Consider the following 15,004-nt stretch of genomic DNA (forward strand, 5'->3'; position numbering starts at 1 on the left):
ACTTGTTTAATGAGAAAAGAAAACAGCATCAGTCATCTATTTAATGTAAATATACAGTGTCCACAGGTTAATGATTCTGACATCCCTTGCAGCAGCCTGGAAGGAGATGGTGGCAAAACAAAATGAAGTTGCAATGACCTTGGCTTACAGCAAGTAACGCTGTGTTGGCTGTGGCAGCTGATTGTAGGTCTGACCTAAAAATGTCTTTGTAAGTGAACATGGCTATCAGCATTCAATTGAACTGAACAAAATGCTATTTAAAATCCTGAGGTCATCATGACTTGCTGTAGTCCACATTCGTAATTTGATCACTGTTCTTTTCCATATATGAACTTGATTGGCTGCTAAATGTCCTTGAGTCTCATTTCAAAGGCACTGAAGGCGTATGAGGGTGCATCCCAGTTGCTGCATAAGATATAACATGTACTTTTTATTGATGATGCCAGATTGGTCCTAAGGATGAATTTTTCACACTGAATCTTTCACAGAAGATTAAAAGGTGGATCTGAACTGATTAGTCAATGCACAGATCAATTTTAATCGAAGTCTGGGAAGCCTGCTAACTTGTGCTTTCAGTATCAGAGGCATAATATGAACATTCAAAAACATTAGTATGGACAGAGGTAAGCCATTTAGCCCCTCAAGCCATTTAATAAGATCGTGACTCATCTGATTGTGGCCTTAACTCCACTTCCCTTCCTGCCGCTGATAACCTTTGACTCCCTAATAGATCAAAATCTATACAATTTAACTTTGAATATACTGTATTGATGACCTTCACTCCCACCTATTTCTAGAAAAATCCACAGATTATCAACCCTTCAAATTGTTCATAAATGGGGGACCACTATTTTGAAACTCTGCTCCCTAATTGTGGATTTGACCATGATAAACAACACGAGGCTGGATTTGGCTACAAATTGGGCACACCACTTTCCCTTCCACCCCCATGTTTACATAAAATTTAGCACAATAAGTAATACCATCATTCCAGTCTACAATAATATTGAAGGTGGACAAGGGCCAGCATAGGAAGCTCAACAAGGTTTTTTTAAAAAAATAATTGAGCTTGGTAAACACCCAATCGATTTTTAAACTTATGTTACCCATTCAGTTTTTTGTTAGGTGCACTGGAAAAGGTTGTGAGTGAGTCATGTCTAAATCTATCTATTTCCATATGAAAAGCTGGGGAAAGCATGAATAAAAGGCCTGACAGAATGACAGTGGCTGCATTTAGCAGCAGAATCTTCTGGTAAAGATGACAGCATTTGTATCTAATTGAACTTTATGCACTATATTTAAGCTGCCAAAACAAAGAAAGACAGAGTCAGAGGAAAGAGGCCTACAGACAGGGATATTGTGAAGGTTGAGGAGTTCAGCATAGGAACCAGAGCGTATTGTTCCCCATGGATTGTATACTTTAGAGGAGGAGGAAAAGAGCAGAAGGAAATCACAGAACCACAGAAGTGTTGAGGCTCAGAAGGAGATCATTTGGTCCATTGTTTCTGTACCTACTACCAATTTTCTGCTTTTTTCAATATCCTTGCACATTGTTTCTGTTTAAGTAATCATCCAGTCAAACCCTCTTGAATACCTCAATTGAACTTACATCCACCACACTTGTAGGCAATGCATTCCATACCATACCATAACTACTCACTTTGTGAAAAAGATTTTCTTGCATCACATTTGTTGTATTCTTCTTCTTTTCAAGATGCCTCTTGCACCATCTACCTTATTCCTTCATCAGGAATGATGAAGGGCTTTTGCCTGAAACATCAACTTTCCTGGTCCTCAGATGCTGCCTAACCTGCTGTACTTTTCCAGCACCACACTCTCAACTCTGATCTCCAGCATTTGCAGTCCTCACTTTCACATAATTGGGGATATACCATTTGATGTCCCGCTTGCTAACTTACTGCCTAGCTCCCTAAGTTCTGATTGCAAGACCACATCCCCCTCCGAGCTAAGTCAATGGTACCAACATGGAACACAACCCTTGGCTCTTCACCTGCAGCTGCTCTGTGGCATTCTTGACTCTGGCACCAGGGAGACAACATACCATCCTTGTGATAAGTTTATTGCCAAAGAAACAATTATCAGTTGCCCTAATTAGTTGCCCTACCTGTCACTGTCACTTCCCCTTTCCTCTTCCTCCCTTCCTTTATAGCCAAGCTGCTTATGGTGACACAAACATGGCATCCATCAGCTTACAAAATGCAAACTCAGTTTGAAGATTGCAGTGGATTCTTGAATTACCTGTTTGTTTCTCTTAGTCATCCATTACTTTTCTTTATCCAAGCCCTTAAGCTTTAGTGTGACCATCTCTTGGAGTGAGCTATTCACATTACTCTTAGTCTCACAAATGTTCCACAGTGTATCCAGCTGCCACTCAAGCTCTTAAGTCCAGAGGTCAAATTTCTGCAACTGGAAGCTCTTCCAGAACATGTGAAAAGGGTCCCTATAGGTAGAGCCCATGATTTCCCACATATTCTTGGCCACACATGACACTCGACCGAATTGTGTTGCCTAGTGATAGAATCCCCACAGCTCACATAGAGGGCATTTAGCCCAATGAGTTTCCAATGACTGTCTGAAGAGCATCCCACCCAGACCCACTGTCAATCCTATCCCCATAACCCTGAATTTACCATAGCTAATCCATTTAACATGCATATCCCTGGACACTATGAGGCAATTTTGCATATCTAATCCACCTTACTTGCATATCTTTGGAATGGGGGAGGAAACAGGTGCATCTGGTGGAAACCCACAGAGACGTAGGGAACATGTGCAAACTCCACACAGACAATCACCTGAGGATGGAATTGAGATCAGGTCCCTGGAGCTGAGACACTGTAGCACTAACCACTGTGCCACCAGGTCGCCCTGTCATAAATTTAAACATTCATAATCTTACTTACTTAATCTTAAACCTTCTTCACTTACATTAACTTTACTTTCCTTACCCTACTTAATTTATTTATAGAATCTCTTTATTTTGGTCCTGTCTTTCACTTATTCCTGGAGACAAAGGTGGTTAGCTGTCCAGAGAAAGATGAGTCCTGAATTCCAAGCAGTTATTGGATTGTTATGCAAGGCCCTCTGGAGAAGACCAACAATTAGCAGACAGGCTGAGGGAGGTGAAAACATCCCATGCAGAGACACAAGGCAAATGTTAACGCATCTCCTGACAGAGTGCCAGCACCTTTGCAAAATGCAGTTCTTCAGTGACATCCTCTTTGGACAGTTAAAAATCACACAACACCAGGTTACAGTTCAGCAGGTTTGTTTGGAAGCACTAGCTTTCAAAGTGCTAATGCTTCCAAATAAACCTGTTGGACCTGGTGTGTGATTTTTAACTTTATCCAACCCAGTCCAACACCGGCACCTCCAAATCATCCTCTATGGAGATTAGTTCAAATTTCTGTTGTGGCCACCTTATGCCTATTGCTGTCAAGATAACAGTAACTTTGAGTTTTTGTGCAAATGGGAATCATCCCAGGTATTAGTTAGAGACCTTTGTGATATCTCATAAGCATCAGTATACCACTGGATTTGTCAGTGCAATTATGCAGTGTTCAGGCTAGCAAATGATTTCATTCAGCATAGATAATACTGGTCAGGCCAAGTTAGAGGCTTTGCGGTATTTCTGGATTCTCTAAAGTGCAGGATATCATCGATTGCATGAATGTGACAATCAAAGCTTTATTGGGACAGCTACTGGCATTTGCAAAACAAAAAGTGTTCCATTCCATCAATATGCAAATTGTGTGTGACAGCACTGATCCTTATGGCACTCCACTGGTCACAGGCCTCCAGTCTGAAAAACAACTCTCCCCCACCACCCTCTGTCTTCTACCTTTGAGCCAGTTCTGTATCCAAATGGCTAATTCTCCCTGTATTCCATGAGATCTAACCTTGCTAATCAGTCTCCCATGGGGAATCTTGTCGAACACCTTAGTGAAGTCCATATAGATCACATCGACTGCTGTGCCCTCATCAATCCTCTTTGTTATTTCAAAAAACTCAATCATGTTTGTGAGACATGATTTCCCACACACAAAGCCAAGTTGACTATCCCTAATCAGTGAGGAGAAAGTGAGGTCTGCAGATGCTGGAGATCAGAGATGGAAATGTGTTGCTGGAAAAGCGCAGGTCAGGCAGCATCTAGGGAACAGGAGAATCGACGTTTCGGGCATTCTGAAGAAGGGCTAATGCCCGAAACGTCGATTCTCCTGTTCCCTAGATGCTGCCTGACCTGCTGCGCTTTTCCAGCAACACATTTCTATCCCTAATCAGTCCTTACCTTTCCAAATACATGTACATACTTCCCTCAGCATTCCCTCCAACAACTTGCCCACCATCGACGTCAGGCTCACTGGTCTATAGCTCTCTGGCTTGTCCTTGCCACCTTTCTTAAACAGTGGCACAACATTAGCCAACCTCCATTTTCTGGCACCTCACCTGTGACTGCCGATGATACAAATATCTCAGCAAGAGGCCCAGCAATCACTTCCCCAGCTTCCCACAGAGTTCTAGCATACACCTGATCAGGTCCTGGGGACTTATCCACCTTTATGCGTTTCAAGACATCCAGCATTTCCTCCTCTGTAATATGGATATTTGTCAAGATGTCACTATCTATTTTCCTACATTCTATATATTCCATGTCCTTTTCCACAGTAAATACTGATGTAAAATACTTGTTTAGTGTCTCCCCCATTTTCTGCGGTTCCACACAAAGGCCGTCTTGCTGATCTTTGAGGGGCCCTATTCTCTTCCTAGTTACCCTTTTGTTCTTAATGTATTTGTAAAAACCCTTTGGATTCTCCTTAATTCGATTTGCCAAAGCTATCTCATGTCCCCTTTCTGCCCTCCTGATTTCCATCTTAACTATACTCTTCTAAGGATTCACTCGATCTATCCTTTCTATACCCGACATATGCTTCCTTCTTTTTCTTAACCAAACCCTCAATTTCTCTAGTCATCCAGTGTTCCCTATTCCTACCAGCCTTTCCTTTTGGCCAATTTTGACGGTATCAGGAAAGAACGTTCAAAAGCTTATTGGGGGGCAGATGTTCGCAGGTAAAGGGGCAGCTGAAAATGGGAAGCCTTCAGAAATGAGATAACGAGAAACCAGAGAAAGTATATTCTTGTTAGGGTGAAAGGAAGACTGGTAGGTATAGGAAATGCTGGATGACTAAAGACGTTGAGGGTTTGATTAAGAAAAAGAAAGACACATATGTCAGGTACAGATAGGATAGATCGAGTGAATCCTTAGAAGAGTATAAAGGCAGTAGGAGTATACTTCAGAGGGAAATCAGGAGGGCAAGAAGGGGACATGAGATAGCTTTGGCAAATAGAAATAAGGAGAATCCAAAGGGTTTTTACAAATATATTAAGGACAAAAGGGTAACTAGGGAGAGAATAGGGCCCCTCAAAGATCAGCAAGACGGCCTTTGTGTGGAGCCGCAGAAAATGGGGGAGATACTAAACGAGTATTTTTCATCAGTATTTACTGTGGAAAAGGATATGGAAGATATAGAATGTAGTGAAATAAATGGTGACATCTTGCAAAATGTCCATATTACAGAAGAGAAAGTGCTGGATGTTTTGAAATGCATAAAAGTGGATAAATCCCCAGGACTTGATCAGGTGTACCCTAGAACTCTGTGGGAAGCTAGGGAAGTGATTGCTGGGCCTCTTGCTGAGATACATGTATCATCGACAGTCACAGGTGAGATGCCAGAAGACTGGAGGTTGGCTAACGTGGTGCCACTGTTTAAGAAAGGTGGCAAGGACAAATCAGTGAACTATAGACCAGTGAGCCTGACGTCGGTGGGTCCTCTACTTTTCATCATTTATGTAAATGATTTGGATGTGAGCATAAGAGGTATAGTTAGTAAGTTTGCAGATGACACCAAAATTGGAGGTGTAGTGGACAACGAACAAGGTTACCTCAGATTACAACAGGATCTTGATCAGATGGGCCAATGGGCTTAGAAGTGGCAGATGGAGTTAATTCAGATAAATGCAAGATGCTGCATTTTGGGAAAGCAAACCTTAGCAGGACTTATACACTTAATGGTCAGGTCCTAGGGAGTGTTGCTGAACAAAGAGACCTTGGAGTGCAGGTTCATAGCTCCTTGAAAGTGGAGTCGCAGGTAGATAGGATAGTGAAGATGGCATTTGGTATGCTTTCCTTTATCGGTCAGAGTATTGAGTATAGGAGTTGGGAGGTCATGTTGCGGCTGTACAGGACATTGGTTAGGCCACTGTTGGAATATTGCATGCAATTCTGGCCTCCTTCCTATCGGAAAGATGTTATGAAACTTGAAAGGGTTCAGAAAAGATTTACAAGGATGTTGCCAGGTTTGGAGGATTTGAGTTATAGGGAGAGGCTGCACAGGCTGGGGCTGTTTTCCTTGGAGCGTCGGACGATGAGGGGTGACCTTATAGAGGGGAATGAATAGGGTAAATAGACAAAGTCTTTTCTCTGGGGTGGCGGAGTCCAGAACCAGATGGCATAGGTTTAGGGTGAGAGGGGAAAGATATAAAAGAGACCGGAGGGACAGCCTTTTCACACAGAGGGTCGTACGTATATGCAATGAGCTGCCAGAAGAAATGGTGGAGGTGAGTACAATTGCAACATTTTTAAATGGCATCTGGATGGGTATATGAATAGGAAGGGTTTGGAGGGATATGGGCCGGGTGCTGGCAGGTGGGACTAGATTGGGTTGGGATATCTGGTCGGCATGGACCGAAGGGTCTGTTTCCGTGCTGTACACCTGTATGACTCTAATTGTCAGACTTATGCAGGTATGCACCTGTTATTCTGGAAATAATCATGAGTTGTACATCTTTGAACACTCTGAGGCGTGGGATGTCCTACCCATCAGTCTTTGGATGGTCTTTAAATGTTTCTATAACATGCTTAGTATTCTGCAAGATAATTTATATAGTTCTTCACTCATTAGCCGAAAGTTTTTGCTAATCATATTAATTTGCTAACTCGAGAAATATCAATCCTTTTGTTTTCCTTCTACACATCCCCACCTACTTTTGAACAATATAAAAATATGCTTGCTTTGTCTGAGAATTTTGCCTCTGACTTCCAATGTCTGATCCATACCTTCTGTCCTGGTATAAAAACTGATAAAATCTTTGCTCAGTCGAATCATATCAGTTCTTCAGTGTTTCCTTTTGGTAATTTTCAATGGTTCTTATTCTGTCATAGTCTTAAGTTGTGATATTTGGTCTGGGATATCACTGTTGCAATGGAACTTTTGAGTTTTCAGTCTTTGGCCCATACATAACTCTGCCAGTGAATATCCATTACTCAAAAGTGTTGGTCTGTAATTCAGTAAAACTGAAGCACAAGCAGCAGTTTTAGTCATTAGAAACTTAATGGTTTTCTTCACCCTCTCAGATTCTCCATTGGTTTGTGGATGAAGAGGAGAAGTAGTGATGTGATTAATTCCAGATCTGTTATGAATCTTCTTTCGTATTCATTCATGAATTGTGACTCATTGTCTGAAATAATCTCGTCTGGAAACCCATGTGTGGAAAGATTCTCTTCAGCGATTTGATCGCAATCTGAGCTATAATTGTGTGAAGTCTGGTAACGTATAGCTGTCCGGAATATATTCTGATCAAATGTGCTTTCCCTTTAGAGTTGAGGATATCTATTCCCAACATAGACACACAGAAAGTAAGAACAGGCGTAGGCCATTCAGTCCATCAAGCATGCTCTGCCATTTAACGTGATCATGACCGACTCTACAGCCACTGTCTTCCCATACCTGTTGATACCTTTAACCTGTAGAAAGTAATTTCTTTCTAAAATATTTTCAGTGACTTTGCAGCTTTCTGTGGTAGACAATGCCACTGGTTCACCACCCTCTGAGTGAATAACTTTCTCTTCATCTCATTTCAAAGTGTATTCTGATACCGGGGCCCTGGTTCTGGACATCCCAATTAGGGAACACATGGTCCCTGCATCCAGTCTGTCCAACCCTGTCAGAATTTCATATGTTTCAATGAGATCCTCACTAATTCTTCTAAATTCAAGCGAATACGGGCCCAATCAACCAATCTCTCCTCCTATGACAAACATAGCATCCCAGCAATCAGTTCTAGTGGACCTTGTTATGAAGGTGTAGAAGTGTACTGTACCTTTTAAGAGAGTGAAGGACTTGGCAAGCACATAGAGTGCTGGAGACTTTACAATGTAACATTTGGTTCAGAACAGATAGCAACTCAACCAATGCTATGAGACAAATTTAGCCAATCAGTTTAAATTATACCCTGAAAATATCAAATTCCAATCAAGTTTGAATTGAGTATATTGACAATCTTAAAAGCCAATGACACAATCCGATGCTTTGGGGGTATAAGACTGAGGAAAATTGTACAGTTGAGAGAACTGCCACACCAGCATGTAGAGACACCCTGAAAAATAGCTCTCTTAAAGGTACCTTTATTGATCAGTGAAGTAGAATCCCCAAGAAGAAAGGAAGACAGGAATACAGAGGAACCTCGATTATCCGAATACCAATTATCCGAAAATCGGATTATTAGAAGGAGATCTCGAGGTCCCAATAGAAACATTACATCAAAGATGAGTTTCCAACAGTGATCGTGTCTTTTGTTTACAGTGATTAAACAGGCACTGTCTCCAAATGAGTGATCTCCCGCCCTTTCTCTCCTCACATGTTCCCTGGAGTTCTATTGAGGGGTATACCCTAACTGCGCCCCCTCACCCCTTACCCAGATAATTTCTCCAACATTGTTCTGTACAGGGCAAACATGGAACCTGTCAAAAAGTTGCAATGGCTGTGGCTGTGGCTGTGTGTGTGTGTACACGCGCTATTTGGAGACTTACCCCACAATGGCAGCTGCGGCAACAGTCTTGTTGGTGTACAGTCCGGATGCCCTGGAGAGGGGCGGTGTTGGTCAGGGGGCGGTGTTGGGCAGGGGGCGGTGTTGGATGGGATTGGGGGGCAAGCGCGGGGTTGGCCGTGGTTGGGGGGCAGAGGCAGGTGGGAGTGGTGTTGGACGGGATGGGGGGGGGTGAGGGGTGGGGCAGGGTTGAATGGGACTAGGGGGCAGGGGCAGATTGGGGGCAGGGTTGGATGGGCTTCTAGCAGCGGTTTTGGGGGCGGGGTTCACCGCTTTGTGCTGGGGGTGGCGTTGGACCGAGTTGGGGGGTGGGCAGTGTTGGTAGGGGATTAGGGGTGGGGGGGCTGTGTTGGAGGCGGGGTCTCACGTGCTGTGTGCTGCTGCTGCTGCTAGTCTCCTGAACGGGGAGAAGACTTTAAAAACTCCAAGACCCAGAGGAAAGGCATTTAATTGATTAATCAAATAATTGATTATCTGAATAAAATAGTGCCCACCCATCTTGTTTGGATAATTAAGGCTCCTTTGTACAGAGAAGAACCGAAAGTTGCCTGGTTTTGAGATAAGTAGTTTTGGTTTGTAAATCTTAATCGGGGCGTTTTAACAGACTAGTATTGTGGAAGGGGAAAGTAAAAGATAGGTTAGAGGAAGGAGTTGTAAATAGTTGTCAGTTAAGCATTCTCTGTTATACTTTAAGAAATAAAGTTGTTACTTTTACTTTAACTAATTCTTGGCCTATCGAATTTTCACAGATTACTACACGGGATAAATCTTTTCTGTGTTGCTGGGTTAACTCAAGCAGAAGAGTTTACCCCATGTCGTAACTTTACTGCAAACATTCTTTGGCAAGAATATATTTTCTTAGGAAGGGAGACTAAAATTGTATATTACACTCTAGATATTGAAGAGGTAACAAAGAGGATTGATAAGGGCAGAGCGGTGGACATGATCTATGTGGACTTCAGTAAGGTGTTTGACAAGGTACCCTATGGGAGACTGGTTATCAAGGTTAGATCTCATGGAGTACAAGGAGAACTAGCCTTTTGGATACAGAACTGGATCGAAGGTAGAAGATAGAGGGTAGTGGTGGAGGGTTGCTTTTCAGATTGGAGGCCTGTGACTAGTGGAGTACCACAAGAATCGGTGCTGGGTCAACTAATTTTCATCATTTATATAAATGATTTGGATGTGAACCTAGGAGGTATAGTTAGTAAGTTTGCAGATGACACCAAAATTGGAAGTGTAGTGGACAGCAAAGAAGGTTGCCTCAGATTACAACAGGATCTTGACCAGATGGGCCAATGGGCTGAGGAGTAACAGATGGAGTTTTATGTAGATAAATACAAGGTGCTGCATTTTGGAAAAGCAAATCACAGCAGGACCTATACACTTAATGGTAATGTCCTCGGAAGTGTTGCTGAACAAAGAGACTTTGGAATGCAGGTTCATAGCTCCTTGAAAGTGGAGTCGCAGGTAGATAGGATAGTAAAGGCGGCGTTTGGTATGCTTTCATTTTTTGGTCAGAGCATGGAGTATAGGAGTTGGGAGGACATGTTGCGGCTGTACAGAACGTTGATTAGTTCACTTTTGGAATATTGCATGCAATTCTGGTCTTCCTATCAGAAGGATTTTACGAAACTTGAAAGGGTTCAGAAAAGAGTTGCAAGGATTTGTCAGGGTTGGAGGATTTGAGCTATAGGGAGAGGGTGAATAGGCTGGGGCTGTTTTCCCTGGAGCCTCAGAGGCTGAGGGGTGACATTATGGAGATTTATAAAATCATGAGGGGCATGGTTAGGGTAAATAGACAAAGTCTCTTCCTGGTATGGGGGAGTCCAGAAATAGAGGACATAGGTTTAGAGAGTGAGAGGAGAAAGATATAAAAGGGACATAAGGGGCAATTTTCTCACACAGAGGGTGGTACGTGTATGGAAATGAGCTGCCAGAGGAAGTGATGGAGGCTGGTACAATTACAGCATTTAAAAGGCATCTGGATAGCTACATGAATAGGAAGGGTTTAGAAGGATATGGGCCAAGTACTGGCAAACGGGACTAGATTAGTTTGGGATAGCTGGTTGGTGTGGACGAGTTGGACTGAAGGGTCTGTTTCCGTGCTGTACATCTCTATGACTCTATGTGATCTCACCACAGCCACAGTAATGCTGTCTGGCTCCTGAACTCAAAGCAATGAAGACCAAAATAGCATTTCCTTTCTAACTGCTTGCTGCATCTACATGCTTGCTTTCGATAGGAGAAAGTGAGGACTGCAGATGCTGGAGATCAGAGTTGAGAGTGTGGTGCTGGAAAAGCACAACAGGTCAGGCAGAGTAGAGTTTGTGCACAATAGTCTGTATGGTGGCCAAGAATTTCAAAACAAGTTGATAATTTCATATTGTCCTGCCATACGTGTGCATTCAACAGGCAGGCACCTAAGTCTCTCATACAAGCCATGGGAGTGATTGCCACGATCAGTGCTTGGGCCCCAGCTATTCATAATATATATCATCAATTTGAATGGGCAATCAATTGTAATATTTCCAAGTTTTCTGATGACACAAAACTAATGGGATTGTTAGTGAGGATGATGTTAAGAGCCTTCAAGGTGACTTAGACAAATTGAATGAGTGGACAAATGCATGACAGATGCAGTATAATGTGGATAAGTATGAAATTGTGAAAAACTGAATGGTAGAATATTATTTAAATGTTGATAGATTGGATTGACTTACAAAGGGTCCTGGGTGTCCTTGTATACTGGCTATTGAAAGCAAGCATGAGTCGAGAGCATGGTGCTGGAAAAGCACAACAGGTTTGGCAGCAGCCGAGGAGTATGAGAATGGACATTTCAGGCATAAGCCCTTCATCAGGAATCAGGATTTCAATTATCACCTTGTTTTGAAATTCTTGGCCACCATACAGACTATTGTGCATAAACTCTACTCTTGGTTATTTTCAAGTAACTCCATGGATTCTATGAAGTACATCTTGCCTTATACCCTTCTGTATTATTAGCCTGTGATTAAAGAGTAGAAAACCACCAATTATTGTTAAATGCTTCCTTTGTTCATGATACTTCTGTGAAAACTAATTGTTTAGATTATATTTTGACAAACGTCTTGGCAGAATTTCTGTCCTTGGTACATTCTAAACCTGCTTTTAGAACTTGGTAGATTTATTCTTGAATATTGGACATCAATTTATTTGAGCCATTGCAGATAGTCTGCTAAGATTGTAACATCCATGTAAGTATCTAGTCTCAACTCTTGTTTTGAAACACCATTTCTAGTGTGTGACTGACCAAAATATTTGTTTTTTTAAAACTTGATTTTCTTTTATTTTTCTGTATTCCCAATTTCTTGAATTGACTGCTTTCCAGAGACTTTCTGTTGCATGTGCATTATACATGATGGACAGACATTGCATAGAAAAGGTAAGTTACTGACCTTAATATTCCTAGTAAAAAACCTGTTCCAGTCACCATTTATATTCATATGACTGGTTCAGTTCAATTCAGTTTCTAGTTAATGGTAACCATGGGAATTCAGCAAAAGAAATGCCATTAAACAGTAGAGTCAATGGCTAGATTCTCTTTTGTTGGAGATGGTCATTGCCTCGAACTTGTGTGCCTTTTATGCTACTTTCCAATTCTCAGCTCAAGCAGGATATCTTCCAAGTCTCGTTGTACATATGGGCATGGACTACTTCAGTATCTGAGGAGTTGTGAATGGTGCTAAACAGTGTGTAATCATCAACACAAAGACCGACTTCTGCCCTTATGTTGGAGGAAAGATCATTGATGAAGCAGCTGAAGATGCTTCAGTGTTCGATACTATCGAGAGGAATTTCTGCAGAGTTATCCAAGACTTGAGATGACTGACCTCCAACAATCACAACCATGTTCCTCTATGCAAGGTTTGACACCATCAGGGAAGATTTCCCACCTCTACTCTCTGCCCAATTCCCATTGTCTCTAGTTTTGCTACTGCTCCTTAATGCAATATTCTCAAATGCTGCCTTCATCCAATCACTCTCCACTCACCTCTGGAATTCAGCTCTTTAGCACAGGTTTGAACCAAATCTGTGATGTGATTAGGAGCTGAGTGGTCCTAGTAGAACCCAAACTGACATTAGTTCGCAGGTTATTGCTAATAAAATGCTGCTTGATAATACTGACAATGACTCCTGCCATTATTTTGCTGATGATCGAGAATAGCCTAAATGGGTGGTGATTGATTAGGTTGGATTTGTCTTGATCTTTGCAAACAGGACATATCTCGGCAATTTTCCACATTGCTGGTTAAATGCCAACATCATTAAAGTTCTGAAGTACAAATCTTTAGTACTATTTTCAGGATCTTTTCAAGGCCCATAGCCTTTGTAGGAGGAGAAAGTGAGGTCTGCAGATGCTGGAGATCAGAGCTGGAAATGTGTTGCTGGAAAAGCGCAGCAGGTCAGGCAGCATCCAGGGAACAGGAGAATCGACGTTTCGGGCATAAGCCCTTCTTCAGGAATGAGGAAAGTTTGTCCAGCAGGCTAAGATAAAAGGTAGGGAGGAGGGACTTGGGGAAGGGGCGTTCGGAAATGTGATAGGTGGAAAGAGGTCAAGGTGAGGGTGATAGGACAGACTGGGGTGGGGGCGGAGAGGTCGGGAAGAAGATTGCAGGTTAGGAAGGCGGTGCTGAATTCGATGGATTTGACTGAGACAGGGTGGGGGGAGGGGAAATGAGGAAACTGGTGAAATCCGAGTTCATCCCTTGTGGTTGGAGGGTTCCTAGGCGGAAGATGAGGCGTTCTTCCTCCAACCGTCGTTTTGTTGTGGTCTGACGATGGAGGAGTCCAAAGAAGTATTCTACACTTTAGCCATTCTTGATATCACATGGAGTGAATTGAATTGGCAGAAATCCAGCACCTATGATGGAGGAAACTAAAATGGATCATCTGTTTGGTACTGAAGACTAAACATTTCAGCTTTGTCTTTCGCATTGAGGTGATGGGCTTCCCATTATTAAGAATGGGCACTTGGTTCCAAGAGATCAATTGTGTTTGGGGACTGTCTAGTCCAAGGCACAGATAGACATTTCTGTGTCCAGCAGCGAAAAATCAGAATGGTGTGTTGCTTCCTTGGTGTCAGGATGTTTCAGAGAGAGTGCAGAATGTTCTCAAGGGGGAAGAGGGACCAGAAGGAGGTCATTGTACATATTGAAACCAATGACATACAGGTTGGGATATCTGGTAGGGCATGGACAAGTTGGACTGAAGGGTCTGTTTCCATGTAGTACATGTCTATGACTTTTGTCATGCCAAGTTATGGGGATTGGGGACCACAAGTCATGAATAGATGTGGCAGGATGTCACAGCTTTGATCTGATCTGTTGATTGTGGGATTACTTAGCCTTATCTATCACATGCTGCTTTCACTGTTTGGCTTGTAATTAGCTCCACCAGATTGATGCCCCATTTTTGGGCATGTCTGATGCTGCTCCTGGCATGCTTGCCTGCACTCTTCATGAACCAGGGTTGATCCCGTGACTGGATTACAATGGTAGAGTAGATTATGTGCTCTGAGATGACAGATTGTAGCTGAATACAAGTCTTCTGCTGCTGATGGCCCAAAGTACCTCACGGGTGCCCAGTTTTCAATTGCTAGATCATTTAAAAAGCCAACCCATTTAGCGCAGTGCCATATGATATGATAAAGGATGTTCTCAACGCGAAGACAGGATTTCATCTTCACAAGGAATCAACAATGGTTACTTCTACCAGTACTGCAATAGATTCATGCATCTTGGCAGATTCCTTCTCATAGGCTTCCTCACCACCTGTCAGCAGCAGTGTCCTTTTTAACTTGGCCAGCTTGGTCACTATTAATGCTATTAAGTCAATCTTCCCAAAGGATATTAAAGTCCTCCACTCAATGTACATTCAGTGCTTCTGTCATCCTCTGTGCTTCTGTTAATGTGAAAGAAATCTGATTCATCACAAGCTGAGCAAGACAGTAGTAATAATCAGCATGAGGTTTCTTTGCTCACATTTGACCGATGCCATGAGACCTCCTGTGGTCCAGAGTTAATAACAGAGCAATTCCCAGTCAAGTGCATATCACTGA

This window comes from Chiloscyllium plagiosum, unplaced genomic scaffold (assembly GCF_037043375.1).
Source record: "Chiloscyllium plagiosum isolate Xiang-an unplaced genomic scaffold, Cpla_swu_hap1 HiC_scaffold_4, whole genome shotgun sequence".
Lineage (NCBI taxonomy): Eukaryota > Metazoa > Chordata > Chondrichthyes > Orectolobiformes > Hemiscylliidae > Chiloscyllium > Chiloscyllium plagiosum.